This window comes from Antechinus flavipes, chromosome 5 (genome assembly GCF_016432865.1).
Source record: "Antechinus flavipes isolate AdamAnt ecotype Samford, QLD, Australia chromosome 5, AdamAnt_v2, whole genome shotgun sequence".
In the NCBI taxonomy this organism is placed as follows: Eukaryota; Metazoa; Chordata; class Mammalia; order Dasyuromorphia; family Dasyuridae; genus Antechinus; species Antechinus flavipes.
The window spans coordinates 165,387,311-165,414,705 of NC_067402.1; the positions used below are offsets into that span (position 1 = coordinate 165,387,311).

The window sequence follows — 27,395 nt, forward strand, 5'->3', positions numbered from 1 at the left end:
TTCTCTTTTCATCCATTACTGGTGCTTAGCCTCATGCCTAAAATATAATAAAGACTCAACAACACCATTTGATGATTGATCAAGACTTAAAAATAGCTCTGCAACTTTCTTTATGGCAAAAAATCAAAAGCATACTGCAGGATCCTAAGTAGGTGGACTAGTGGATAAAACTCTGAACTTGGAATCTGAGATCAAATTTGAGTGAAGATGCTTATTTGTAGGCCTCGGTGGTCACATCTATAAAATAGGATATATTAGTACCTACTTCTCAGGGTTACTGAAAGAATAAATAACATTTGCAAAATACTTAGATCCTGGAACATAGGAGTTACTTAGTAAATGTTTGTTTAAAAACTAGGCAGAGCCCGTAGGGACCTCAGATTATTTAATCAAATCTTATCGTTTGATAGATGAAGAAACTGAGGCTCACCAAGTAGGGGTGATTTTTTCAAGGTCACACTGTTTCCCAGGATCATACTGATACTAAATATCAGAGATGGGGTTTGAGCCCAGTTCCTCTGACATTAGAGTTAGTTCACATCCACTTTATCATTTTGCCTTATTTTGAGAATGGAGAAAAGGAAATAGAAAACTCCAAGGATAAAAAAGTTTCTCAAGTCTCTAGAAAAGTTTGGTATCTGCAATGAGGAAATGGTAATTAGTTTCTATCACATCTAGTAGAATGCTCTCTCATCACTTGCCTGTGTCACCTTAAATGGGCTCTATGTCAGTATTTTCTATATAGAGAAAATTACTGTTTACAGTATTATGTGAATTCTGAAGTTATGGAAAACCAGTAGCTCTGTGGTATTTGGACATAACTGAAAGGGCACATGCTAATTTGACTGTGTGACACCATTGTGACAGAGAGTTAGGGTTGCTTTTGGTTGACAACTCAAGCTATGAGGGTGAAAAGAGGGCAATGAGAATGTGTCTAGAAGGAATGACCCCCTATGACAGATGAACAAAAGAAACCTGCATATCTATTTTTAACCTGTACTCAGGAGACCTCCAGTAATTGACATTTAGAACTGGAAAAACAGGGGTGCATCCATTGTCCCAGTTTCTGGAGCTATTTATTTGCATCGTTTTGTTATGTTTTGTTTTGATTTCCACTTACTAATTCTTCTGATTAAGGACTTTCTATAGAGGCTGACAGGCAGAAAAGAAGGAACCTGCATACAGGTTTTGGTTTCAGGAATTGTAAAGTCTTCTTTGTCCAAAGGTATGCTTCCCAAACCTGGAATTCAGAAGAACAACTCCATCCATTCTGCTTCCAACTTTGATCTCTTATTAAAAACAAAATCTTCTTGACAGGGATCAGACCAAACTGTTACCAATTTTTTTTTTACACCAGGAGATTCTTAATTTTTTTGCATGTATCATGGACCTCTTTGGCAATAAAACTTGTCTAAGAATAATTTTTTATTTTATAGGACTAAAATGAATATAAATGTATTGAAAATAGTTTCAAAATGCTTTAAAAAAAAGTTCACAGAATCCAGATTAAGAATCCCTGTGTTGATTGGCTAAGATGATAGGAAAAAACAATAACAAATATTGGAGGGGATATGGGAAAACAGGAACACAAATACATTGTTGGTGGAATTGTGAAGTGATTCAACGATTCTGGAGAGCAATTTGGAACTATGCCCAAAGGGATATCAAACTGCATGCCCTTTGATCCTGCAATGTTTCTACTGGGCTTATATCCCCAAAAGATCTTAAAGGAGGGAAAGGACCCACATGTGCAAAAATATTTGTGGCAGTCCTTTTTGTAGTGGCAAGAAAATTGAAACTGAGTGGATGGTCATTAGTTGGAGAATGGTAGAATAAGTTACATGAATATTATGGAATGTAATTGTTCTATAAGAAATGACCAGCAGGATGATTTCAGAAACTCCTGGAGAGACTTACGTGAACGGATGCTAAGTGAAGTGAGTAGAAGCAGGAGATCATTATATGTTAGGATTCTTACAAGGTATTAAAACAAAGAATTGATAGAGACAATTATCTAATTTATCATGGTTCAGTATGATTGATCTGATCCTACAAGGAGATGTTATGGGCCAGAACTTGAAACAAGGTACTAAGTGGAATTGAGGAGACAATGATTAAATCTAGTTTAGCATTAATTTAATCCTACAACAAATAATGATTTCCTAGTGATATAATGATTGGTGTATACTCAGTGTGGAACATATAAGGAAGAGCTCTCAGGGCCAGAAAGGACTAGAAGCTTTCTGAGGCTGAAACAGATTCATTCCGTCACCACCTTTGTTGTGGCTGGAGGCTCAAGCACAAACCTTTGGAAGTTGAGGAGATTCAGAAGCCAGAGAAGGCAGTCGGGCAGAACTAAGGAAGACGGAGAAGTGGTGGCAGGCTGTCCTGTGGAGAACACTGAAACCAAGATTCTGAAGACCTCAGAAAAACTAGCTGAGCCCAGTGAAGGAGACAAGACTTTGAAGGAGACAAAAAAAGATTTGGACTTTAATACCTGGCTGCATTTGAGGTGATTGCTGAACTGAAATGAAGGCTGCTCCCAGAACCCCCCCCCCAAGAAACCTGCTCCCAGAGAATATTACACTCTAGAGAAGAATATTACAATTATACACAGCAACAACAAGATTATAAGATGATCAATTCTGGTGAAAGTGGCTCTTTTCAACAATGAGATGATTGATGCCAGTTCTAATGATCTTATGATGAAGATAACCATCTACACCCAGAGAGAGGACTCTGGGAACTGAGTGTGGATCACAACATAGAATTTTCACTCCTTTTGCTTTTGTTTGTTTGCATTTTATTTTCTTTCTCATTATTTTTTCCTTTTTGATTTAATTTTTTCTTGTAGAGCAGGATTGTATAAATATGTATACATATATTGGATTTAACATATATTTTTTTACCATGTTTAACATTTATTGGATTACTTGCTATTTAAGGGAGGAAGTTGGGAGAAGGGGGGTAGAATTGGAACACAAGATTTTACAAGGGTTAATGTTAAAAATTATCTGTGCATATCGCTTGAAAACTAAAAAGCTTTAATAAAATATATTTTAAAAAGAAACTGAAAAAAGGAATCCTTGTGTTATATTGTAGTATTAATGAAGGATTTTATTAGACATAAAGGGTGAAAGAACAAAGACTTTGAATTTCTATTGGGAAGAAGATAGCACAGGTGGGAGAGAAGACAGAGACTAGAGATTAAGCATTCTAGGAAACAAAGTTCATCCATGTCACAACATTGAGTGGAGCTCAATCTTGGCAAAATTGTGAAGTAGTTGAGGTTTGTACTTATGGCTCTCAGAATTACTATTTTATGCCCTTTGTCCACCTACATCACTTTTATTACTTGACCTTACAAAATACAGGTAACTCAGTACCTTTATCTTTTCCTTTTTTTTTTTATCCTTTCATTCTATACTCCACATTCTATACCCTAATGAAATAATTTGATGAATTAATTCACACCATGATATAATTGGCTAATTAGGCTTACTATGTAGCCCTTCAAGGAGATATTTGCATTTTAATAGAAAGCAAAATTAACACCTAGTTTGGGATCTCCTTGATATTCCCTCCCCCTGGAAGCACCTTTTCTAGCAGCGGCTCTTAAATGCTTATGAATTTAATTTTGCTGAATTATAGAGCTTTGTTGTTGAATGTACTTGGTAGAACCTATATCTGATGCATTACTACCATCCTAATTTGCTCCATTGGAGGTTGAAAATGGGTTGAACAGGGTCAGACAGGAAACCAAGTCTGACAACACAATAAACCACCCCAGCATATCCTTGGGATGTTGATGAAATTCTTGGAGTCCCCAATACCTTAAAGTGGCTGCCAGAGTCTTTCTCTGTCAATTATAACAAATGTTTTATTGAGTTTAGCTAAATCCTTATGGAGTTCTTTATATAGTTTCCAGAATCTTCTCTGTATCTGGCCTGCATCAAAGATCATGTTTGTTTACATGGTTGTGATGTGAACCTGGAATACAATTCATGAAATGTACAATAAACTGCTATTTAACAGCCAATTCAGAAGAACTTTGGCCAGGATGTTGGCAGCACTGGGAAGGGCAGAAACCCAAGATTGGCCATTTCAGTCAGTTTTCTCACCTTTTCTTTGAATATACTGATTTCTGAAATCTTGGTTCTTTTCTTAGCTCATCAGGGCTTAGAAATCACTAATTCTACAATAAACCTATAGGACCAATATACTATTTTGCATTTCACTTTGACTGTAGTCCACCTGATTACCTCTGCTGCAGAACAGAAAAAAAAGAAAAAGAAAAGAGAAAAGAAAAGCAAAAACAGGGAGATTCCAGAACCTGAGAGGAAAGAAAACCAGCCTGAAAGAAAATTCATCTCCTGCATTTAAAGGAATGAATGGCCAAGGGTCTGTTTCCGTTAATTGGCCTCTGTGACTCAATACAGAACAGAGATGCAAGGCCATTGATTTGGATGGATAACTTAGAAAGAACATCTGTAAAAATCTGACCAATGCAGTCAGCCAGAAATCAGGGACTGAGAAGTAAGCAGAACTTTTAAATTTGTTGCTTCTTTTGGCAGGCGTCCCCAGAAATTCCAATGACTGACAGATCATTTTTCTTTTTAGCTAGAGGTAGCAAATTGGCATTGGGTAGGAGAGTGGAAATGTTGGGGCAATAGAAATTATGCAAATGATGCTTTCTATCATGAGAACTTTCAATCCCTTAAGGTCTTTTAAACAGTATTAATTCGAGAAATTAGATACAAAATTTAACTTTTTCATGCTAATAATGATTTCATAAGGAAAAAACTTGTTAGTAAAGGTGACAAATATGAATTTCTATTGAATATTTAAATTCAGGAATCTCAGTGAGTGCCCCAGGGAGATATTTACCCAGCCAATGACTCTCTGATGTTATTAGCAAGTAATTTATTTGAGAAAGTCTCCATTCATGAGTTTACATAAGAACAATATCTGCTTTACAAAGGCTTGTATTCTCAGTATAGCAAATATCTAATTTACAATGAATTTTGGTTAAGATTTTCATTAGGTTAGTTTGATAATTTTAATGTCATTTTTATGAGATCCCAGTCTTCCATTTCTGGAGAGAGGAAAGATAGAGAATGTAAATAAAAAAATGAACTCTCCTCCAAAAATTGGTCCTTTAAAAATTCCTTTGAAGGGCTGAGGTATAAAACAATGAAAATTAGATCTTTATGATAATTGCTTATAGGTTATAGGTATTCATTAAAAAAAATAAGATTAAAGAATGACTGTTTTATAGTATCACCAGCTTGTGGAGTGATTAAGATGAATCTACTTCAGAAATTCTCAAAGTGCATTGGACTGGAAAGGATACTTTTGTGGAAATCCAAGAAATGTTAAGAATATAATGACACTGAATAAGACAGGAGCTAGTCTGGGAACATAGATAGGAGGGAGAAAAAGAGGCAAAAGATTGGGAATCCTCTTAGACAAGTTACAAGTCAAGGAGCTGATAATCATGAGAACCCAGAAAGGTGAAAGGATCCTCAAAGTACCAGCCAACCGAGTTATCATAGTACAAACTTTAAAGCAAATTCCAGTTGCTCTCTACCAGGTCAGAAACTGATTCCAGGGCACAAAATGACCTGAGCCTGCTGACATAGATGCTGAAATTTATGACTGAGTGGGGAAGGACTAGAAAGTTTCCATTCCAGTTCATCTTCCTAAAGTTGATCTTCCTAAAGCACAAATCTAACCATGTCACACTCATATTCAATAAATTCAAATCATTCCTCATTACTGCCAGGATCAAATATAAAATCTATTTCTTGCTTAAGGATTTTTATAATTTGATCTCCTCCTACTGTTCTCTTATAACTTATACCTATATCTATACCTATACTGTGTATAAGATAATTCAGTTTTCTACTTTGAGATACTGTCCATAATCGTTCTTATTCATCTCTACTTATTTTCTCTGAATTACTTCAAGTCCCACCTAAATCCCCCCTATATACATGAAGTCTTTCTTGATAGTCCTTAATGCTAGTGCTTCCCCCATTATCACCTGCAAGTTATCATTTACATATATACATATATGTAACATATATACATAGATATAATAAGTAATATATAGATCATAAACGATAATATAATATGAAATATATTATATACTATAGAATATATTACATAATATATAATGTAATTGTGTATAATGTACATAGCTGTTTACATGTTGTTTGTCCTATTAGAATATGAACTCTGACAATGAACACTGTCTTTTGTTTTTCTTTGTATCACTGGCACTTGGTACAATGCTTGGAATATAGTAGATGTAAATGTTCATGGATAGATTGAGTCATCCTATAAATACAATATCAATTCTAAGTTCTTTGTCTTAGGTGTGGGTTTAGTTACCTTTGAGTAACAATGAGCCAGGGAGAAGAAACAGATTTTCCAGTCTCACCAATTCAACATCTCAGTGCTCCAATGTCAGACTGACTTTCATCAAAATCATTGTCCTTTTACCTTCTCTATCTACATGTGCAAGGCCAGCTAAAGAAGAGCTAAACAATTATCCAGTGAATCCAATCCACCTTGAAAGTTAGACTAGATGCCTTAGAATTCAAACACCAGTTTTAAATCAGTGGCATGTTTATTTACATTTTACTCTTCCCCTTAGTTTCCACAGATATTTTTGTTTTAAGAAACACAGACCTCACATTTTTATGTAGAGGTTTTATTTGATTGGAGAACAAATACTATTACAAAATTATGATGGAAAAATCCATCAGGATCTGATTTTCAGGCCTTACTGTTTAGAACATTGCTGAAATAAGCTCAGAGATAAAGGTTAAACCCTAGAACTTGGGTTCGCAATGATTTTATAGTCTAAGATGTCTTCTGCTAGTGATGGTATGAATCTACATGAAATATCGTGTTTTGTTGTTAGGTTACTGTTATGTTATGGCTCTGTATTTTGCAGTCTATAATGAATTGTAACATAATGCTTTAAATCTTAGTCTTTATATTGCACATTTTATTTGTCATTTGGCAGCCAAATGCCTGCCAAATGCTATACAGATATTTATAATTTAGTGTTTGCCTAAAGAAGGGCAAGAGTATTTAAATTTTTGGAATCTACATTTTATGAAAGTATGGCTTGGCTATTCTTAATAACACCATTAAAAGAGAGATGTTGGAGGAGGTTTTTTTTTTTTTTTTTTGGCTCTTTTAGGACACAGAGACTCATCTAGATTATATTATGTCCATATCAACTTTCAAGTTTCTAATCAATGGATTTCATTTGCCCTGACAATCTTTTCTAAATTCATTTTGTTATAAAAAATTTGATACTGCGTTCCCTGGGGATCCTTTGTGTTTGCTTTCCCATTTTTGTTGGCTTTGCTGTGATCAAATGAAATTTATTAGTGAATTGGCAGATCTCAAATTCCAATGGCCAAAGGCTTAGCTAAAGAAATGGAAGTTTTGAGCCCTTTTGCTGATAATGTGGTTTATCATACTCTGACATTTGTCTTATAAGATTTTATAATTTATGATTCTTCTTTCTCAGAGTTATGGACCAGAGCATGAAAGTTGACTTGATTCAATGTTATTCTGGTTGCTATTTTTTGAAATCTGTATTTGTTTTGAATATCAGGTAGAGAAGAAAGTGTCTTACTTTCCCCTAATACCTGGGCTAAGATTCCAACTCCAAATCTGCCTCAGATCTGGAATAATGGGGAAATGTAACTGCCAAATTTAACTTACATGTACATTTTCTCCAAATTGCTGATATTTCATTGGTCTTTTTTGTCTTCATGTCAAATTAGAAATAATGTTAGAGAATGAAATAATCTACATTGGTAAGAATTTCTTATTTAGGATTTTTAAAAGTCCAGGTCCAGTCCCCATCCTTATCTCTCCTCCTACTCCCCTTAAATTGCCTCTTGCTTCTCACTCATTGGTCGGCAGATACTTGGTAGTATCACCAAAACACCATTCCTTTAGTCTTTAAGTTTTATTTATAAGTGAATAAACAGATCTGAATATGTGGATATGGTGGCTTGGCCCAGAGTAGAAATAGAGAAAAGAAGAGTAGTTTCTTACAAAGACAGGTAATAACTTGAAAGTGATCTCAGTCCTTTATACATTTATTTGATAGAAGGACCCAAGGACAAGTTTTGCTAGATTAGGGAAGAAGATATTAAGATTGTAGATTTAGAGCTGAAAAGGACCTTAGAGGTCTTATAGTCCAATCTTGTTTTACAGATCAGGAAACCAAGGGTCAGAGAAATTAATTGACTTGACCAAAGTCAATAATCTATAACAGGTAGGAATCTTCCTGATTCTAGGACAGTAAAGTGGCACTTAGCCTGAAGTCACAAGACTCATCTTCCTGAGTTCAAATCCAGCCTCAGACATTTACTTTGTGACTTTGGATAAGTCATTTAATCCTGTTTGTCTTAGTTTTCTCTGCCACCCCCCCAAAAAAAACACACACACACACACACAAAACAAAACTCAAATGGGATTACAAAATGTCAGACATGATGGATGACTGAATAACAACTTTCTCACTCTAGCTCTTGTACCCCAAGAGCTATGTCATGGTCTCAATTATTTTGGCTCTGCACAACCGCAGAGGGCACAGATGAGAAACCCACCAGAAATAAAAGCATTTTTGCCTATGTATCAGTTTTGCTTTGTCCTCATCATTATATTTCCATCTGTGGCTTACATGCTTTCCCAGTTACAGGAGATTAATGCTCAGATTAATGACTACTCCTAAACTGTATCATGAGTAAATACTTCCTTTTCATAGATAAAGAGATCCAATACAGAAACAATTCTGTCTAAGGCCATTAGATATGTGATGCATATGTGTTTTAGTATTAAGTAACTTCTCTATTCCCCATCTGTGCTCTAATTCTGTACCATATGTCACCTAACAAGGTATCTTCCATTATTCTTTTATTCAGTTCACTGCATGTTGTTCCTCCTGTCCCTTGAAAATTAGCCTGTCTGTAATCAGAAATCACTTCCACTCACAGTTCAGTGCACCTACTATAGATGTGACAAATGCTTGTTTATGGGGCTGGTAATTGGATTAAAACATTGAAAAGAAACACAAATATGAAAGGTAATGAAAAATGAAAAAAAAAATCCACAGGCGTAAAACTCAACACAACTCAAAGAAATTAAAAAATCCTAATGAATGAAAGTGCTATTAATAGACATCATCTTTCATTAACAATTCTCTAGAGTATGCAGGCCCTTGCCATTGAATTGCAAAAGAGATTTAAGCCCCTCAGAAGACAGAAAAAAATTGGTTTATGAACAATCTTTATGAAATGATGGTCAGGAGAATGGCTAATTAGGTTCAATGCATCTTTGGGGCTCTGTTGGCCACTGGGCAGCCCTATAAATCTCCATGATGGCTGGATACAGGAACAGTAGGAACAGCTCAGCTGCAGTATTAAATTATTTAAGAGGGAGAATGACTCTTTGCTTTAAGTTTGGTTCTATTTTTTTCAAATAGCCCTGGTCAGAAGGGAGTGAAGGCATATTTTATCTGTCCCTCTAGTCCTGATAGTTATATGTGGTATGGAAAAGGGGCATATGGAAAAGTTGAAGTCAGAAAAAACACTGAGACACTAAAGACATCTTTAGTTGGCATACAATTTTGTCATTTCGGGAGATCATTGAGGAACTAGTAATATGACTCCTTTCATTCTCAAAAGTGAATCCATGAACTTTATCCCAAAACATGATAAGACATAAGCAATGTTTCTGACAATCCTTGTTTGTTATTGCATAATGAAAGAAAGGAAAATTAAAAGAACACATGCCTAAAAGAAAAGTAACTTTGAGACAACTATGAGACAAGAGTAAATATAGATACAAAGATTAAGTTAGAATAAATAAAATTTAATATGCCATCATGGAAACAAGATAGGAAGAGAAATGAATTTGGACCTAGAGGAAATTTAAAAAACGAGGAAAAAAAATTAAGGAAAGGAAGGAATAATGAAAGAAGCAAAAAAAGGAAAGAAAACAAAAAGAATAAGGGGAAAAACCCAGAAGGAAAATGACAGGAAACATCCCAGTACCAAAAAGTAGAAAATGAAAGCCAAAGGACAAAACCATAAGCACAAACTGTTTAGTAGTTACTATTCAAACTGTCAGTCAAACATTCTCAATAAGAGACAGAGACTTACCTCTTTTTCCCGGGCACACTCTTTATTCCTCTATTCCTCTAGCTCTGCAGACCTAAATATCAACAGAAATTTAAAAAAAAATTGGTTCTCTGATTTTTAACAACCATTATCTTTAGAATCCCCCCCAACAATTATGGAATTTTCTTTTCTTTTTCCTGTTGCTTATTTTTCTCTTAGATTTTAGTTGGAATCAAAAGAAATGCTTGCCAATTAAGCAGGTGGGCCTAATTCTCTGGGCTGCCCTCATGAAAACCTCCCCTCCACACATCTGAACTGAATACTAAATTATAAACTAAAATGGGAAGGGGGTGTATGCATGTTACTGATTCAGTTCTCATCAGAGTAAAAAAAAAAAATCTATATCTATATATGTTTTTAACATGACTGTTTATAGGACGAACTTCTTTCCAGAAGAAAGAAACACTTACCTTGGGACCAGTGGGATTTTGCCCCCTTTACCCACCCACTTTTAAGTAGAAAGAGGAGAAAGAAAATCAATGCTTTTATGTCTAAGGAAGGCAGTCTAGTGGCTTAATATGGGGCTTCACCGGTACTCTAATCCTGAATAATGCCTAATCATACTGTTCAGATGATGCATCATGGTTAATGAAACCTGTTTCCTATACATACATTGTTTTCTTGTTAGAACATTTTCAATTCTTGGTCAAATAACACAACCTTGTATTAACAAAAGCAGTTTTGTTCCCGAGAGCTCAAAGCATTTCAGATGCTCTCGATCCAACAAACATTTTTATGTCCTAATTCATTCACACTACAGCTAGTGAAATAAATGTAGATGCAGAGGTTTGTTTGCTCACTGGAATAGGCTGGATTCACAAAGAAATGAAATGTTGGTATTTACATAATGTTTTACAAAGTGCTTTCACATCCATAACCCTATGAGGGGGACAGGTATTTTTATCCTGATTTTACAGAAGAGGAAACCAAGGCCCTCAGAGGCTAAGTACCTTGACCAAAGACAGGGAGTAGCAAGGCTGACATTCCTAACCCAGACCTTCTCATTTCAAAGCTACTATTCCTTTCACTCTGCCCCAGTTGCTTCTACTAGAAGGGAGATTGTGTTTCAGTGGCACCAGTTAAAGCCCCCAAACATAAAAGAAACCCTGCTATAATTAGTCTGCCTGATACCTAACATCAAAATTGAAGCTTTATTTCTTTGATGAGGCCAAAAGAGGTCCTTATCAGCTGTTTAAATGGAAATATCCTGGGGGAAAATTTTGAAGCCTGAAACTTGTATGTGTTTCTGAAATCCTTCCCTGGAAGTTAGTTTTGATTTGATGAGGATAGAGAGGTGGTGGGAAAGAGCATGAATTTGAGTGAGGGTTGAGGGCCATCAAGAAGGGGAAAAATATGCAGGAAAGGGTAGGATCTAAGGGAACTAACAATAAACTTCATTTATGTTATAATTTTGCCTCTAGGTTTAGCCCTGCACATAGGCATGACCCAGAGAAACAGTAAAGCTTTGTAACTCAAGATCATACATGGAAGTTGCTCCTCACATTTTCCAGAGGAATGAATTCTTTGATTGATGAGTTTATGGGAAAATCTGATAGCCAATCCTTGAAGATAACAAAAGAAAACATTTGACAAAAATCTTCAACCTTTCTAAGGAAGCATTTCTCTAAATGCTTAGAAAATATATTTTCCTCCCCATAAATTGAAGAGTATCTTAAATATTTAATAAAAAAAAACTCCTGTAACATTTGCACAATGAAATGAACAAAATGGATAACCCAGACTTCCTTTAAGGATGTTTCATTTTAGATAGGTTGATCAAATGAAACATCACTATCCTGGGTTCTTATAACCCTACGATCTATATACATTAGAGTAGCTGAGTTGGTCACATGACTATTTGATTGGTTTCATTTGTTGTGCCTTATATACAGAACTGGAAATTTATCTTATTTTACTATGAAACAAAATTCCCCCTCCCTCTTCTCCCACTCTCTTTCTGCATTTCTAAATTTTATAGAACTATACAAACTAAATCTATCAAATATTTAAAGTGCTGGCTTTCTTTGTTGTGGCTTGACCCTGATCCATGGGTTTTATGACAAATGATCTTAATTTATTATGCAGTCATTCAAATACATTCAATAAGCTTAGGCACCTATCTTGTGTAGGGCACATGCTAAGCATTGCTATAATAATAGCATTGTGTTCATGAAGCACTTTAAGGTTTACAAAGCACTTTATAAATATTATCTCATTTGATCTTCAGAACAATCCTGGGAAATGGGTGATGTTCTTATTCCATATTATAGATGAGGAAACTGAGGCAGACAGCGAGATATAAAATGACAAAGCTAGTAAGGACCTAAGGCTGGATTTGAATTCAGGTCTTCCTCACCAGAGATACAGTAATGTATCCCTAGTGCCATCTAGGCATCTCACTCATATGAAAACAAAAAAGTACAATTGTTGCCTGTTCTCAAGGAGTTCACATTGTCTTGAAGAATATAACTTACACACAAGTAAGTAAATGTTAAGGAGATATGAATTGATGGAAATTCATTTCAAGAGGGAAAAAGATATTAAAAGGGGCATTAAAAAGTTTCTTATACATAAGGTGGCATCTGATATATGATTTGAAGGAAACTAGGAATTCTTTTTGGTGTAAATGAGAAAGGAGTGAATTCTTGACCTGGTGGGCCATTCACACAAAGACAGTAAGAGGTGGGAAATAGGATGATTTGTAAAAGCCAAAGTCAGGGAAGCAATCTGAAATAAAGCTTGAAGATGTGGAAGAGATTGGGGAGGGATGTAAATGTCAGATTAAAGATCTTGAATTGTAATCATGGAGGAATATTGAAAAAGTTTGGGCAGATGAATGACTTGATCAGATTTGCATTTTAGGAATATCAATTTGTGTGAAGGATAGATTGGAGAGAGGGTAAATAGTGGACACAAGGATATTTGTTGGAATGCAATTACAATAGTTTTAAATCAGAGCAGATGAGGGTCTGAATTGGGGTTGAAGCTGTGTGAATATAGGGAAGAGAAGATGTAAGAGTGGAGATAGAAATATCAGTTAAGTAACTACTCAGATATAAATGGAGATGGAGAGAGAAACATCATGGATAATTCTAAAGTTATTTAGGTGGTTGATGAGGCAGATGGAGATATGATCACCAGAAATGAGAAGTGTGGAGGAGGAATGGATTTGGGTGTGGGTGGAGAGAATATAATGAAATCTGTTTTGGACACATTGAATTTGAGATGCTTATGGAATATCCATATGGAGATCTCTTCCCCCTCCACCATGTAGTTTCAAATGAAGGCCTGGCATTCAGGAGATTATAACTAGATGTATAACATGGATTCTCTGCATAGGGATAATCACTGAAACTATGAAGGCTAAAGAGATTAACAAAAGATAATGAGTACAGGGACAAGAGAAGAAGCCCAGGAAAGAACCTTAGGGGATGCCTGTAGTTAGCAGACAGAATGTATTTGGTGATTTAGCAAAGCAGACTGGAAAAAAGGCAGTAAGATGGTAAGAGAAGAATCAAGACAGAGCAGTGTCAGCAATGCAAGAAAAGAGAGAACATCCAAGAGGATGGGTGAGAAAATCTCATAGACATGTTTGTCCAATGAGTGAGCTTCCAGACTTTCTGCCTTTAGGACTTATTATGTTCTGGGAATGGTCAGTGGTAGCTGAATGATTACAATGCTTACTTCTCACTCAACAAAAATGGATTTAAAGCTGTAAGAGCTGAAATCTTTTATCTTTTGCTCTTGGATGCATTCATATACAACTTTTGCACCTTTCAGCTCTTAGTGCATTTCTATCCAGTGGCTTGGAAGAACTCACTTTTGGAAGTTGTTACAAATTAATAGCCTACTATTGCCTTCTGCACAGTGAACAGCATCTTGAGACTAGATGGAAATTCTTGACAGAAACCTCCATGGTTGCCTAACACTTTGGTTGAGTTTCTGAAAGCAATCAGATTGACAGTTTGCAAGTTGATTGTCAAGCAATTGGATTTCATGCTTGATAGGATTCCATTGTTCATGAAGCCAAAACTAGCAGACTAACATTGATTAGTCTTCATATTCTAGCTATGTGAACAATGGAATCAATGTGACCCCAAAGCCCCCTGTTCGCTTTCTTGGCAGTTCACTGAAGCGATAATAACTCACACTTACCTAGGGCTTCAAGGTTTACAAAACACTTTCCTCACACCTATCTCAGCAAGTGGAGAGCATAAGTATTTTACGACCATTTTACAGATGATAAAACTGATGTTCACAGAGATTGTGAGTTGTTTACAAAGTGGTTGTCAGAGCCAGGGACTGAAACCAAAGCTTCCTGACACTGCGTATTTTTACAACATTATTTTTGCCTTTTAACCATATTTATATTGATTTGATTGAACTCTCAAGACATAGCCATTGTCTAGAGAGAGACCACAATTTCTGCAAACAAGCAATTCATACGCATTGCTGGGAATTGTTCCAAGAAGGACTTTCACGCACTGTTGCATTCCCTTTTGCCAATAGAGGCTGCAAATAACCCTTCAAAACAGCTGCCATATTGCCAGAAGTGGCAATGACTTCTGTGAAGCTGCCATATCATTCATTTACTGGTGCCAGAGACCCAGCAGCCAGCATCCCAGTGATGGGGTAGAGAAAGGACTCAACTCAGTGGCAGTGCCCATAAATCATGCAGCTCACTTAGCCAGTATATAAATGGCCTTAATTTGGTTTCCCTGTAATCTTGATGATAAAAGGAGTGAGATCTTCCCAAAGTGTTACAATAACACCCTGCAACTAAAGCCCATCATCCCAAGAGAACCATCCTGGCAGGTGAGTTTCCTTAGGCTATCTAGTGCTATAGTCATCAGTACCTTACATCTGTCAAGCAAAACAGGTAGCAGCTGGGCTAAAGCAGCCTGGGTTTTTTTTTTTTTTGAAACTGTATTCAAAAAAAAGCTTGCTAATGTTAATAAATGAAGGCAATTAAAGGTTAAGCAACTAGGGTTACCGTGATCAGGCCCTCTGAATAATGAATGTTTACAAAGGCCAAGCCAATTAAATTCACTGAATTAAAATTAGTATGTTCAATACTCCTTCACTGAAATCCTACTCTGAAGCCTCGTCATAGATATAACTATGCAAAGGCAGCCAAACAAATCACAACTTCCAATAGGTCCTACTAAGTGAAAAAGATTGAAAGCATTTGTCTTGCAAGAGGTTGTACAGTTGTTCAACAAAGGAATAAACTGAGTGCTAAAAGATTCATTGCCAGAAGATTGCCCACTAGTGATGAATTTCTTTTTCCTTCAGCATTTCTCCAATATCATAGTGTTAGGGGATAAAGGATCAAAGGAGTATAGATTTAGAGCTGGGAGTTGGGGGAGAGGGGAGGCTCAGAGGGCATCAGCTTCACTTCCTTATTTACAGGTAAGGAAATTGATGAGGTCACACAGGTAAGTGGTTAAGCCATAATAGCCAAAATTTGAATCCCTACTCAAGATCAGTATTTTTTCCTTATTGGTGGAAAGGATACTAGTAGTGTTGTTTTTAGTTAACAGAAATCTAAAAGTCTTTAAGTATTCTGGACTGTCCAATTAAATGTAACATTGATGTACATAGATCCTTAGTGACTGTTATTGGAGGTGCAGGTTCAGCCTGAGGAGTTTATAACTCTCTTAATTAATCATTAATGCACAGGTTTTGCATTCCCCCCCAAAAAAATCATTTTAACACATTATTCATAGATTTTTATTTCTGTCCACAATTTGAAGTTATACACTCTGTGTGTGTGCATGTTTTACATGTCCTCTCAGCAACTGAAATCCAGGGTATTCACAAATAATTACAGAATCTAAGAGCGTGAGTGGCCATGAAATCTGATCTACATAAGGATAAGGATCTGACTTCCGGTGATGGCACAACACACAATAACAAGCATGAAGAATCTAAGGCTTTATCCCCAGTATAGGGAATTCCCTGTGTAGGAATCTTTTCCACCAACACATATCTCATTTTTTTGGTTGACTTGGGATATAGCATATAAATCCAAGGGAGTTAGTTTTTGTTCAATGTCCGGCACTTCATGACCCCATTTTGGGTCTTCTTGGCAAAGAAATTGGAATGGTTTGCCATTTTCTTCTCTAGCTTATTTTGCAGATGAGGAAACTGAAGCAAATAGGGTTAAGTGACTTGCCCAGGGTCACACAATTAGTAATATCTAAGATTGGATTTGAACTGAGGTCTTCTTGACTTCAGGTCTAGAGCTCTGTCTACTGAGCCATTCATATGTCATTTTAGGTCATTTGGGCATCACAATGATCCTTTGAGATATGTTTAGTCATCCACATTTAATGAAATTTCATGAAATTTAAGAAACAGTATTTGAACCCAGGTTTTCTTACACTAGCAGCTCATTACCTTTTTTGGATAGTACTAATTGTTAGGAAAAATTTTCTCCATATCAAATCTTTAGACCTCTGAACCTTAGTGGGGTATACTCTAGCCTTTGACAAAGACCTTCATTCTTTTATAATATATAATAAACCAATTTGATGTCCTACTTACATCATGGTAGTAGAGTCAGGTAGACAGCCATACTCTGAGAGGCAAAAAGCTAGAATTTTACTCCCCTTCTTACCACTAACTAAATGATACTGGAGGAGTTATAAAACCTTAACAAACCTCAGTTTCTCTTTGTGTAAAATAGGAATGTTAAAAAATGCTCTTTTACCCAGAACTACTAGAAGTATTAAAAATTTTAAAATATAAAAACACATTGTAATAAATGTTTCCTTCAACTCTTTTCTCTTCCTAATCCCCCTATTTCTATTGAAGATATCATTGTTCCTCTAGTTACCCAGTTAACATCCTTTCAATCACTCAGTTAGCAGCCTTTCCTTCTCTCTGACCTTTTATATCTAACTGGTTCCCAAGTTTTTTGATTCTATTTCCACATATACAACCTATTTCTTCCTCTCTTCTTTCCTAGTTACCACCCCAATTCAAGACTTCATCCCATCTCATCTCAACCATTTCAGTAGGTTTCAAGTAAGTTTTCCTGCCTTCTGTGTCTATCCTTTCCAATCCAGCTTTCACTCAGCTGCCACAGTGAAGAATAGCTCTGATATCTTCACTCCTGGGCTCCAAAAGCTTCAGTGATTCCAGCTTACTTTTCATATATAGATATATTCTCTCAGATACAGAACTATAAACTTTTCCCTTTCATAAATCTAACTCTGGCTTACCTCTAAAGGTTTATTATACACTTACCTTTTTTACATATTCAATGTATTTGTTTTTAGTAAGGCAATTAGGGTTAAATAACTTGCCCAGTATCACACAGCCAATCAGTGTTAAGTGTCTTAGGTCACATTTGAATTCAGGTCTTTTATCCATCACATATCGTACTTGCATCTACATACAAACAGGGTAGCCTCTTTGCTGCCCTCCATATACAACATTACATTTATTATCTCTTGGCTTTTGCTCAGAATGGATCCCTTGCCTCTAGTGGGCTCCTTCTCCACTTTGACCTCACAAAATCCCCAGTTTCTTCCAAATTTCAGTTTTAGGGATACCTTTTATAGGAATCCTGTCTTGATATTTATCTATCATACCTATTTCCTACTGGCTTCCTCCTAGAAATTAAATTACATATGATATTCTATGTACATGTGGTTTCTCCTTAAAAATCACCTAGAGGATAGTACCTCTTTCATTTTTGACTTCTTATCCCTAGTTTCAAGCATGAGGACTGGCATTCAGTTAAAACCTAAAATTTTGTTATTGAAAGATACAGTGAAATTACTCTTAATTGCAAACAATCATTCAGGACTTTAAAACCTGAATTAGGTTTTAATCAACCTAATCAATTCTTTCTGCACTTAACTTTTAAGAGTAATAAAACAAAACTTAACACAGGTTTATTAAAAAATAACAACAAACTAACTTTCAGGCTATGTTCTTTATTTACAAAGATCACTGATGTTCAGAATTATCATCCTTAGGTGTTCTAAGATTCTTGATTGTCAAACAAAAAATGGTATCTCTTTTCAGGGCTCCTTTCCTGCTTCTTGCCCATGGTACAAAAACTCCCACTAAAAGCTCTGATTTTTTTTCACTTTATCACATTGCCTCATCAACATCTCAGTTAACTAGAATGCTCAGGAAAATGGGGCAGGTTTACAACTCATTTTCTGATCGACTAGAGTAACAAATAAATCTTTTCAAATTTTAGCCCTTATTTTCAAATAGGTTTTTAAAGTTATTTAGTTCATTTTCTTACTTACAGGAATCAAAATCCTGGATTATGGGGAGGGGAGAAGGAGCACTTTCTAATCTGAGAATGTGTTGTGATCCAAATAGATATTAAGCAAAGTTTTCTTGCATCACATGATGCATGTCAACTCGATTCAATTCAGTTTAAAACATTTATTGAGAATGAGAACAAAAATTATGTGTCATACAATGCTAGGTGGTAAAGATAGGAAGCCCAAATTAAAACAGCCTCTTCCCCAGGGAGATTACATTTTACTGAAGGATAATTATATCAAAGAACATTTATGACAATTGCCAAGTTCTTGAACAGATGGAGAACTGTCTTCTTAAATCAAGAAAGACAGAGTAATAACTTATTAAAGGCAGGACCAGTGGATTCCATAGGCTGACAGAACTGGAATATGAATGAAAGTTACATGGAAGGTTTTAAACAAGAACACAGTGATATAAGGGTCCATAATTGCTCAATTTAAATCTAATCTAATAAATTAGGGTGCTTAAATGTGGTCCAATGTGTCTATTCCAAATCTTCTCTTAAATACTTTTTTTTTTTTTTTAAAGTAAGCTAGCCAGAATGCTTTCCTGGGTATATTGATTCCCCCTATACATGTGAATTGACTAATTAATTCTGTCAAAATGGTTGAACTGGTAATGTGTAGACAGACTTCAAGTTACTTCAAATGGAGAAAAGAAAATATGCTGCCAACCTATGGCCCTTGGGATAATCCTGACTGGGAAATGGTATGGGATATACATCAGTAATGTTGAAAAGCTCAAATTTATTTCAATCTGGTCTTTCCATTCCACAATATATGCTTATCCTCAGTCTGGGTCTAATGAGAACACACAAATAGGCATTTTTTTTTGAAAATCTAATTTACATAAGCCCAGACACTGTATGGCATTTAAAAGATCCATCAATAAGCCTAAGATTGTTCCTTTAGACATAACTAAAAAAGCTCCTTAGATATTCCTGGGACAAATTCAATAAATTCAGGCTAACGTGCTGTTTAAGTGATAGGAAACATTTCCATGCCGATTTACAATTGTGACTAGGCTTGGGACTATTCCTAAGGCCTTTTGTGTTTAAAAAATAATGCCGTTTCAATTTGCTGTCATCTGCAAACACAGGCCCAGCAGTCATTAGTACAGATGGATATTATTTATTTGGAAGGCAGAAAAATTAGGGATGTATGCTGAATACATCATTTTCCAAAACAAAAAAGGCCTGTTCAATTTTTGTTAACATGTAGGGTTGTAGGCAATGGTTTGGGAAGCTGATCCCAAGCACTCTCCTGAGTCAACTGCCTTATTTTTTAAAATGCTGTACTGGTTCATTCCAACAATGTGGGTAACAAGGACAACCACTGAGATCGTAAGGCTGATTTAAAAACTATTCTCATAGCATGTACTTTCTCAACCTGACTCCTTAAAACATTTTATAATTACTAAGCAAACCACATTCTTTTGGGTGTCTCTATCCTATCCCTGCTCGTTTTCCTCTTTCTTTTTTATTCTTTTGGAGGAATATATATATTTGTGTGTGTGTATGTGTGTGTGTGTCTGTGTGTGTGTATGTGAGAGAAAGAGAGCCAGTGTAAAAACAGCTGGGATAAATTCTCAACATGGTATAGTGATGACCTCACTGAATTTAGACTATCTGCTTTTAGAGAAGGAAAGAGTAATTCTGAGAGATAGAAGATATTTTAAAGTGCCTAAACAAGAATCCCTTCTATAACAAGTCATCAAGTGGATGATTATGCCTCTTCCTGACTGTTTTAGTCTAGAAAATAAAACTTTCTGTGCCTCAGTTTCCTCATTTTTAAAATAGGGATAAATTGGATTTGCAGTCAGAGGAACTAGATTCAAAACCAGTTTTGCTATTTATAGCTAAATAACTTTGCCAATTTGCTTCATTTCTTTACTTCAGCTTTCCCCTATATGGAATTAAGAGAATGAACCAAATGACTTGTAAGAGCTATCTTATTCTAAATATATGATTGTATAATTTTATGTTATTAATTTCACTAAATATCTTTCTGAGAGATAACAGGGTATAGTCAACCAAGAGCCACACTTTGATTAGGAAGACCTAGGACTGATTTCCAATAGCTTTAGGACTTTGTCACAAATAAGAAAGGCTTAGAACACCTAAAAGCCTGAGAAAGCAGTAATGTTGGGTAGGTTAGGGAGTTCTGATGAAAAAAAAAAGACTACCTACTATTTTTGGTTGGAGTGGATGGAGTCTTTATTCGCCTAGCTAGATGCTACATGTTCGAAGTGAATTTCTATTCTCAAGATAGGGAAATGAAAAATTATGAAGTCAATTGATATTAGACAGCACCAGAAAGGACTTCAAGGAAAAGCTACAAATAGATGTCACTAAGATTTTTGATTTATCTTTTAAAAGCTAATATGATGCCAGTGTAGACTCTCTTTCACAACAGAAGTTTCCAAGTAAAAACTGAATGACTATCTTTCAGGTATATTTTAAGAGTGATTTCCTGTTCAACTGGGGTTTGGACTATTTGGTCTCTGAGATTCCTTCCAAATCTGTGATTCTGTGCTTCTGCAGGTTTTTACTGGTCTCAAGAAAAAGATTGGAACCTTGGATGGTTGTTTCCAATTTTGTTGCATCTTGTAATTTGGGAGAGCAGAAGTTAATTCATAGTCCAATATTCTTAGCGCAATAGGAAATTAACATTATCTTCAAATCATTTGTGGAAGTTGCAAAATGCTCATGAATTAAGTTTGATTTCCATGAGATTTTCTATGTACATCCCTATTACTATGATCCTAGGAACAAATTTTGACCTTTGCATCTCTTTTATTCAATTTGACATTTTTTTTCTTTTTTAAAACAGGTTTTTACTGTACTTATTGAACAATACAGGAGTCTTGGGGGCCAAAATAACACTTGTAAAATGCCCATGAATTTTAACCAAAGACTGCAGAGTTAGATGATTAAAAGCTTTGAATTTTCAAAGAGCAACATGATTAATCCAGGACCACAGTGCTGAGTGGCTTCACACTGGCTTCATTTGTAGGTATTGTTATTTTTCTTGGTTATATTTGATTTGCAGGCAAGATGATTTTAGTTTATACAGTAAATCTGGCAATCTCTCAGCTACTGGGGAAAAAAAAAACTTATCCTACTACCTGAATTGCCTTAATTTGTCAACTTAAAAAAAAAAAACGGTTTGAGCCTAGTCAGTTTGAGAAATAGAAATCCAATGCCAAATAGTTTTGCAGCAGGTGTGAGAATGAAGGAAGATTAGCTCAAGTTGCCCAAATAAAGTCACTAAATTAAATCAGATCATAAAATCTCAATAAGATGACCCCAGAAAAATAGGACTGGGACCATTTCTTAATAAAACGGACCTTTAAATCAACCTGTTTATAGTATGGACATAAACTTTGGTTTCAAATTAGAAAAATTTTGTTTGTATCCTTTTCAGGTCATCCAAGGTTTGATTTATCTATAATTTTGTTCATCTGTCCATCGAAAAAATATTTATTGAAACTCTACTACCACTACTACAACCCCTCCAAAACAAAAACAACAGAAAAAAGCATACCCTATAATTTATGGGGTATTACTTCATAATTTGTGAGCCTTAGTGTCAATGTAATTGGGAGGGGAAAAATACACAATTGAAAAGTAAACTAACAACACTTTCATTGGAAAGGAAGACACTCTGGTACATTGCAAGTACATTGAATTTGATTTTTCCTTTTTTCCTTGTATTCTTGGTACATAAAGAATGTGATTTTGGAATACATAAGCATATGATGGTGGGGATTTAAAAACAAACAAACAAACAAAACCCAAGATGATAAGTTGAAGAAAAAGACTGGGACACTATAAATGATGTCCCAACCAGTCATGATGAGATAGGCAAAAATCGTTCTCTTGTACATGTAAGGCACTGGAGCAGCCAGTGGGATCTTCATTCCCATTATGCTGAGCCATACTTAGTGGAACAGTTAGGAAGCCTCTACATGGTGGACCTAAGGGTCCCACAACTACCTGAGCCATATGTTAAATCAACATACTTAAAGCATTGTGCTGTTGACTAATACTACTCCTATGAGTGGCTGCTTAATTTCTCTTCTCATGCTGTATTGAAGAGAAATGGAACAATTGGATTTTAGCCTAGTGATGATAGGAGGAAAGTTGAGAAAGAAAACAAGTTCTAACTGAAATTAATGACCATTTGTTATATTGTCTGTTGCTTGTTGCTTCTTGATAGTGCTATGCTTTTCCTAATTGAACTGTTTTTGCTTTTGACTGTGATATGAAGACCACAGGATTTGTTAACAGCTGGATCTAAGAGAATGGAGTTCCTGCCCCTTTTTTCTAGCTACTGACCTCTGTTCTTTGTCTTTCTAACTGGAGACAAGAAAAAGTCTGTCTTCCACGTGATGATATTTTAAATACTGAGAGAATATTATCACGTTTCCTCTAATTCTTTTCTTTTCCAGTCTAAATATACATAATTTCTTCAACTGATTTTTCTATCATTTAATCTTGATTAATTTCACAGTCCTATTCTTCCTTCTCTTATGTTCTCTAGCAAATGTTTATTAGGGAAAGTCAGTCACTATGGATAGAGAGTTGAACTTGATATTAGGAAGACTAGGGTTTAAATTCTGCCTTAGATACTTATTAGCTGAGTGACTGAGTGCTTCAGTTTTAATATTATTTCTTTTCCTTCTTTTTTTCTTTTTCCAAACCTCTGATTTTATTCATGTAGCAAACTCTCTCTACCAATGTAAGCTAGCAACTGCTTGGAAACCTGTTATCATAGAGAGTTGTCTTGGACTGAGAACTTAAGTCACTTGTTCAGGGCAACTGAGTCCTGTGTGTCAAAGGCAGGGATGAATACCCTTTTTCTCCTGATTCTCAAGTAAATTCTTTATTAACTAACCCTGATTACCTTTGTCTTCTACAAAATGAGGGTAATAATAGCACCTCTTCATGGATATTGTAAGGATGTAAATAGATAGCATATAGAAAGCATACTTCAAATTTAAAACAGGAATTATTATTATTATTATTATTTCTAAAATGTTAGAGCCAGAACTCAATACATGACTTCAGAAAGATCTTTCCAAGGCAGGATATAGTAGAAAAGGTTTAGATCTTGATTCTGTCATTAAACATGTTAGCTATCACCTCTAGTTTTATGTCATTACAAGTATGATATTAATATCATCTATTCCTTTATTCAAGACATCATGGTTTATGTATTATATGTGCAAGCACAGGTCCCAGGAAGATATAGCAGACACTATATTCTAAGCTGACATCTAATTATTAATGACTTTTTTGGAGATCTGACCATTCAACTAATTCCAATTAATCAATCTCACTCCTTTTATCTGAATAAGAATAGCATGGAAGATTTTGTAAATGTTTTGCAAAAATATGGGTGAATTATATTTACAGAATTCTCTTGATTTATTGGTCTATAATTCATGAAAAAGATGAAGCTATTCACCTAGCAAGACTTATTCTGGAAGGAGCTATATTGGCTCTGCTGCTTTGTGATTGTGACTGCCTTTCTTTTATGTCTACTAACCCTCTTTTAATTATACTTTTAGAATATTTTTTAGGAACAAGAGTCAAAGTAAATGACCTACAGGCTACAGATTCTACTTTCTTCTTTTAATTGTCCTTTAAAAGAAAAAAAAAAACAAATAGGGTATTTCCACTTTTCTAATCCTGTTATATCTTAGATGAACTGCTGGTACATCTCTCACCACTAAAGCTATTTTGAACCCAAATGAAAACCTCATATTAATTCCTATTATATATAAGTTTACAAGATTTAGCCTAATGTTCTAAACTGTCAAGATCTTTTGGGATCCAAAAATTAACTCTTTTACTATTTAAACTTTGTTCTGAAATATCATATTAGGGGGCTACTTTTTTAATCTTACAATTTTCTTAATAATTATTATACAACTGTTTTTTTTTAAATCTACAATAAGTTCGTGAACCATAGATGCTATATAAAGAAGTTGATTTTGTTCAATTTGTGAGGGTTTTTTTTTTTTTTTACTATAAGTGCCACACAGAGATCATAACAAGGGAAAAGAAAAGGTTTTTAAGAAAAAGAACATGCCTTCCAATTATGAGCACAATTGGATAAATACTTTCTGATGCATAGCAAAAAATGAAAAGTATAGTAATAAGAGACAAAAGTAAAACCATCCTTTTGATCCCCTCTATTGGGCAGCAACCTTTTTTTTCTTTTACTCCCTCTTGCTTCTAAACCATAGGATTTGCTTTGCGGAATCTCACTTCCCTATTTCTGTAATCTCCTAAAAGTTTACTCTAGAGGAGAGATTATAATTTAGCCCCTTCAACATGGCTAAAATAGTCATTCTGAAGCAGCCAAATATGTTTAATGACATTGGCAGCTAAAAATGATATATAGCGCTTGGAAATAACCTCAAATAAGAGTAAATCCCCAAAGAACACATTTTTATTTTATCAGCATAGAAATACCTTGTTTCACAAGATTTCAGTTTTCTTGGGGCATTAAGAAAGAATTGCTATTTATAGGTCTGTTCCTCCTACACAATGCTAAATACCAACCTCTGGTTGTTTACTGAGAGAAAAACTGTGGCAGAATGTCCTAAGCATAATAAAAATGATGATTGCTATTCTTGGGCAAGTTTCTTCACAGGGTAACTTGGCTCTACATGGCAACAGTAAGCAAAATGAATGATTGTTAAGGTTTGTATTTTAGTTTCTTTAATGTTATGGCTTAATCTGCCTGAAGACTTCTTCTCTTTCTCTTTGACGGGAATAATAAACCATGATGGGTTTGTAGTAACAGTTTCTGTTTCTACCATCATCTTATTTCTAAGTAGTGGGACAATGGTCCCTTGTATTGTGGAAAATAAGACCCTTGAGAACAGTGGTGCTCAATTTGAAGCAGTGGAATGCAGCTTTATTATTGTGTAGAAATGCAAGGGTCGCAGGAAGACATCTTGATGTTGCGTTGCTATGGTTGCATCATGATGTGGTGCTGACAGAACTCCATTTCAGCATGTAGTTAATGCAACTATCTCAATTAACACATCAAAAACAATGCTACAGTGTCAAAGGGGATATTCAGGAGGTCCTGAGTTCCTGGGACTCATTTTCTCAGCAATCCCTAGATATGAGTAGGATCAGATACTCTTTTTTTCCTGTGCCATTCTTCCCAAACTTTTCTTTACTTTTTTTAAGTCTTTCTCAAAATCACTCTTGAACAACAGGGCAGGATTAGAATGACCAATATGGAAAGAATCTATTGGTCCACAAAGGGTCATCTAATGTTGTAATATTAAGGGTTTTTATGGACTCTCAGATCCTTTAAAGGGTAGAAGCTGTCCTAAAGGCCCATATTTTTATTGTTTTGGTTGTTTTGCTACTATTTTTTGTTGTTTATTTCTCTTTTTTTGTTCCATGTCAAGCTAAGATCGGAAGCAAAATTCCAGATAAGATTTTGTGATCATAGTACAAGGAGAAAAGGGGACTCACAAGGAATTGAACCAGGGGCTATAATATAAAATATTGGGTAATATCAGGCATCAATAGGGACTCAGTCACCAGCATAGAGGAAAGAAAACTTGGTTTGGAATAGGAAAACCTATGTTCAGATACTAGATCTACTACTAACTACCTGTGTTTTACTGAATCTCCTTGGATATTACTTTCCTAAACTGAAAACAGTCATAAGGTTGGACCAGAAAAATCTCAAAGTTACCTTCAATTGTTTTAGGAAACAAAGTGGGCAAATCCTCATGACTTCAGAGCACTAAGCAGTGTGATTTTTTTTTTCTAAAAGAGTGACATATTTGGAGTACCTTGCATGTATAGGTCCACCATAAAACAAGAACAGTAAATAATAAAATGTACCGAAAGAAAGAACTTTTCTGTTAATTGGTGAAATAATCATAATGTCAATGGTAATATCATGTTCCACCTAGAGACATTTTAAAAGGTAGTTATATTCTTTTGTGTATTTGTTCATGATTAATAGATCTGTAAAGCTCAGTGCATAGATTGCTAGTTCTAAAATCAGGAAGACCTGAGTTCAAATCTAGCCTCAGACACTTAAGAGCTGTGTGACACTGGACAAGTCACTTAACTTCTGTTTATCTTAATAAACTAGAGAAGGATATAGTAAATCACTCCGGTAGTTTTACCAAGAAAACTCCATGGACAAGATGATTCATGGAGTCATGAAAAGTCATACAAGACTACTATTACTACTATTGTTAGCTCACATTATATAGTACTTGCTATGTGTCAGGCACCAAACTACATACTTTACAAATATTATCTCATTTATTACAAAAATCTTGGGAAGTAAATACTATTATTATTCCTATTTTTTAGACAGGGAAACTAAGGCAAGGGAGGATTAAATGACTTGTTCAGAGTCACACAGCTAATAAGAGTTTGAAGCCATATTTGAACTCACTACAGGCCCAGCACTCTATCCATTGCACTATCTAGTTGTCTATACAATAGTTCAAATAAGTGTGGATGCAGGACTGAATATTCTCATTCTCCCTATACAAAGGAATACTAAATCCCCTCCACCGCCAATCTCATCAGTAAATGGAAATCAGAGGTTCATTCTATCAAAAAAAGTAACATGAAAGAAGACACATATAAGAATCATAAGTTCTTTCCAAATTTGACCAGCCCTTCTCACACCCTAATTTGGTGAGCAAGAGCAGACGTTAACTGAGACAAAATAATGAAGCAGGTGTGGATAATCTCCCATGTCTCTCCATCTTCTTTCCACATTGATGATAACTATGCCCAACATAATTGTATTATGCACATTTTATTTCCTCATAACATGTCCATTCTGCTACTCTCCCAAGCCTAAGAAGAATAATTGA

At 35.3% G+C, this 27,395-nt stretch overlaps 1 protein-coding gene across 6 annotated transcripts in view; it reads right to left on the reverse strand.

Moving 5' to 3' along the window:
• CELF2 (CUGBP Elav-like family member 2) overlaps positions 1-27,395 on the reverse strand; it is a 974,186-nt gene that overhangs the window by 735,882 nt on the left and 210,909 nt on the right. For all 6 annotated transcript variants that reach the window (XM_052000334.1, XM_052000335.1, XM_052000330.1 and 3 more), the window contains one exon: positions 10,200-10,251. The gene's annotated coding sequence lies outside the window, so the exon portion shown is untranslated. The remainder of the gene's footprint in view (positions 1-10,199; positions 10,252-27,395) is intronic.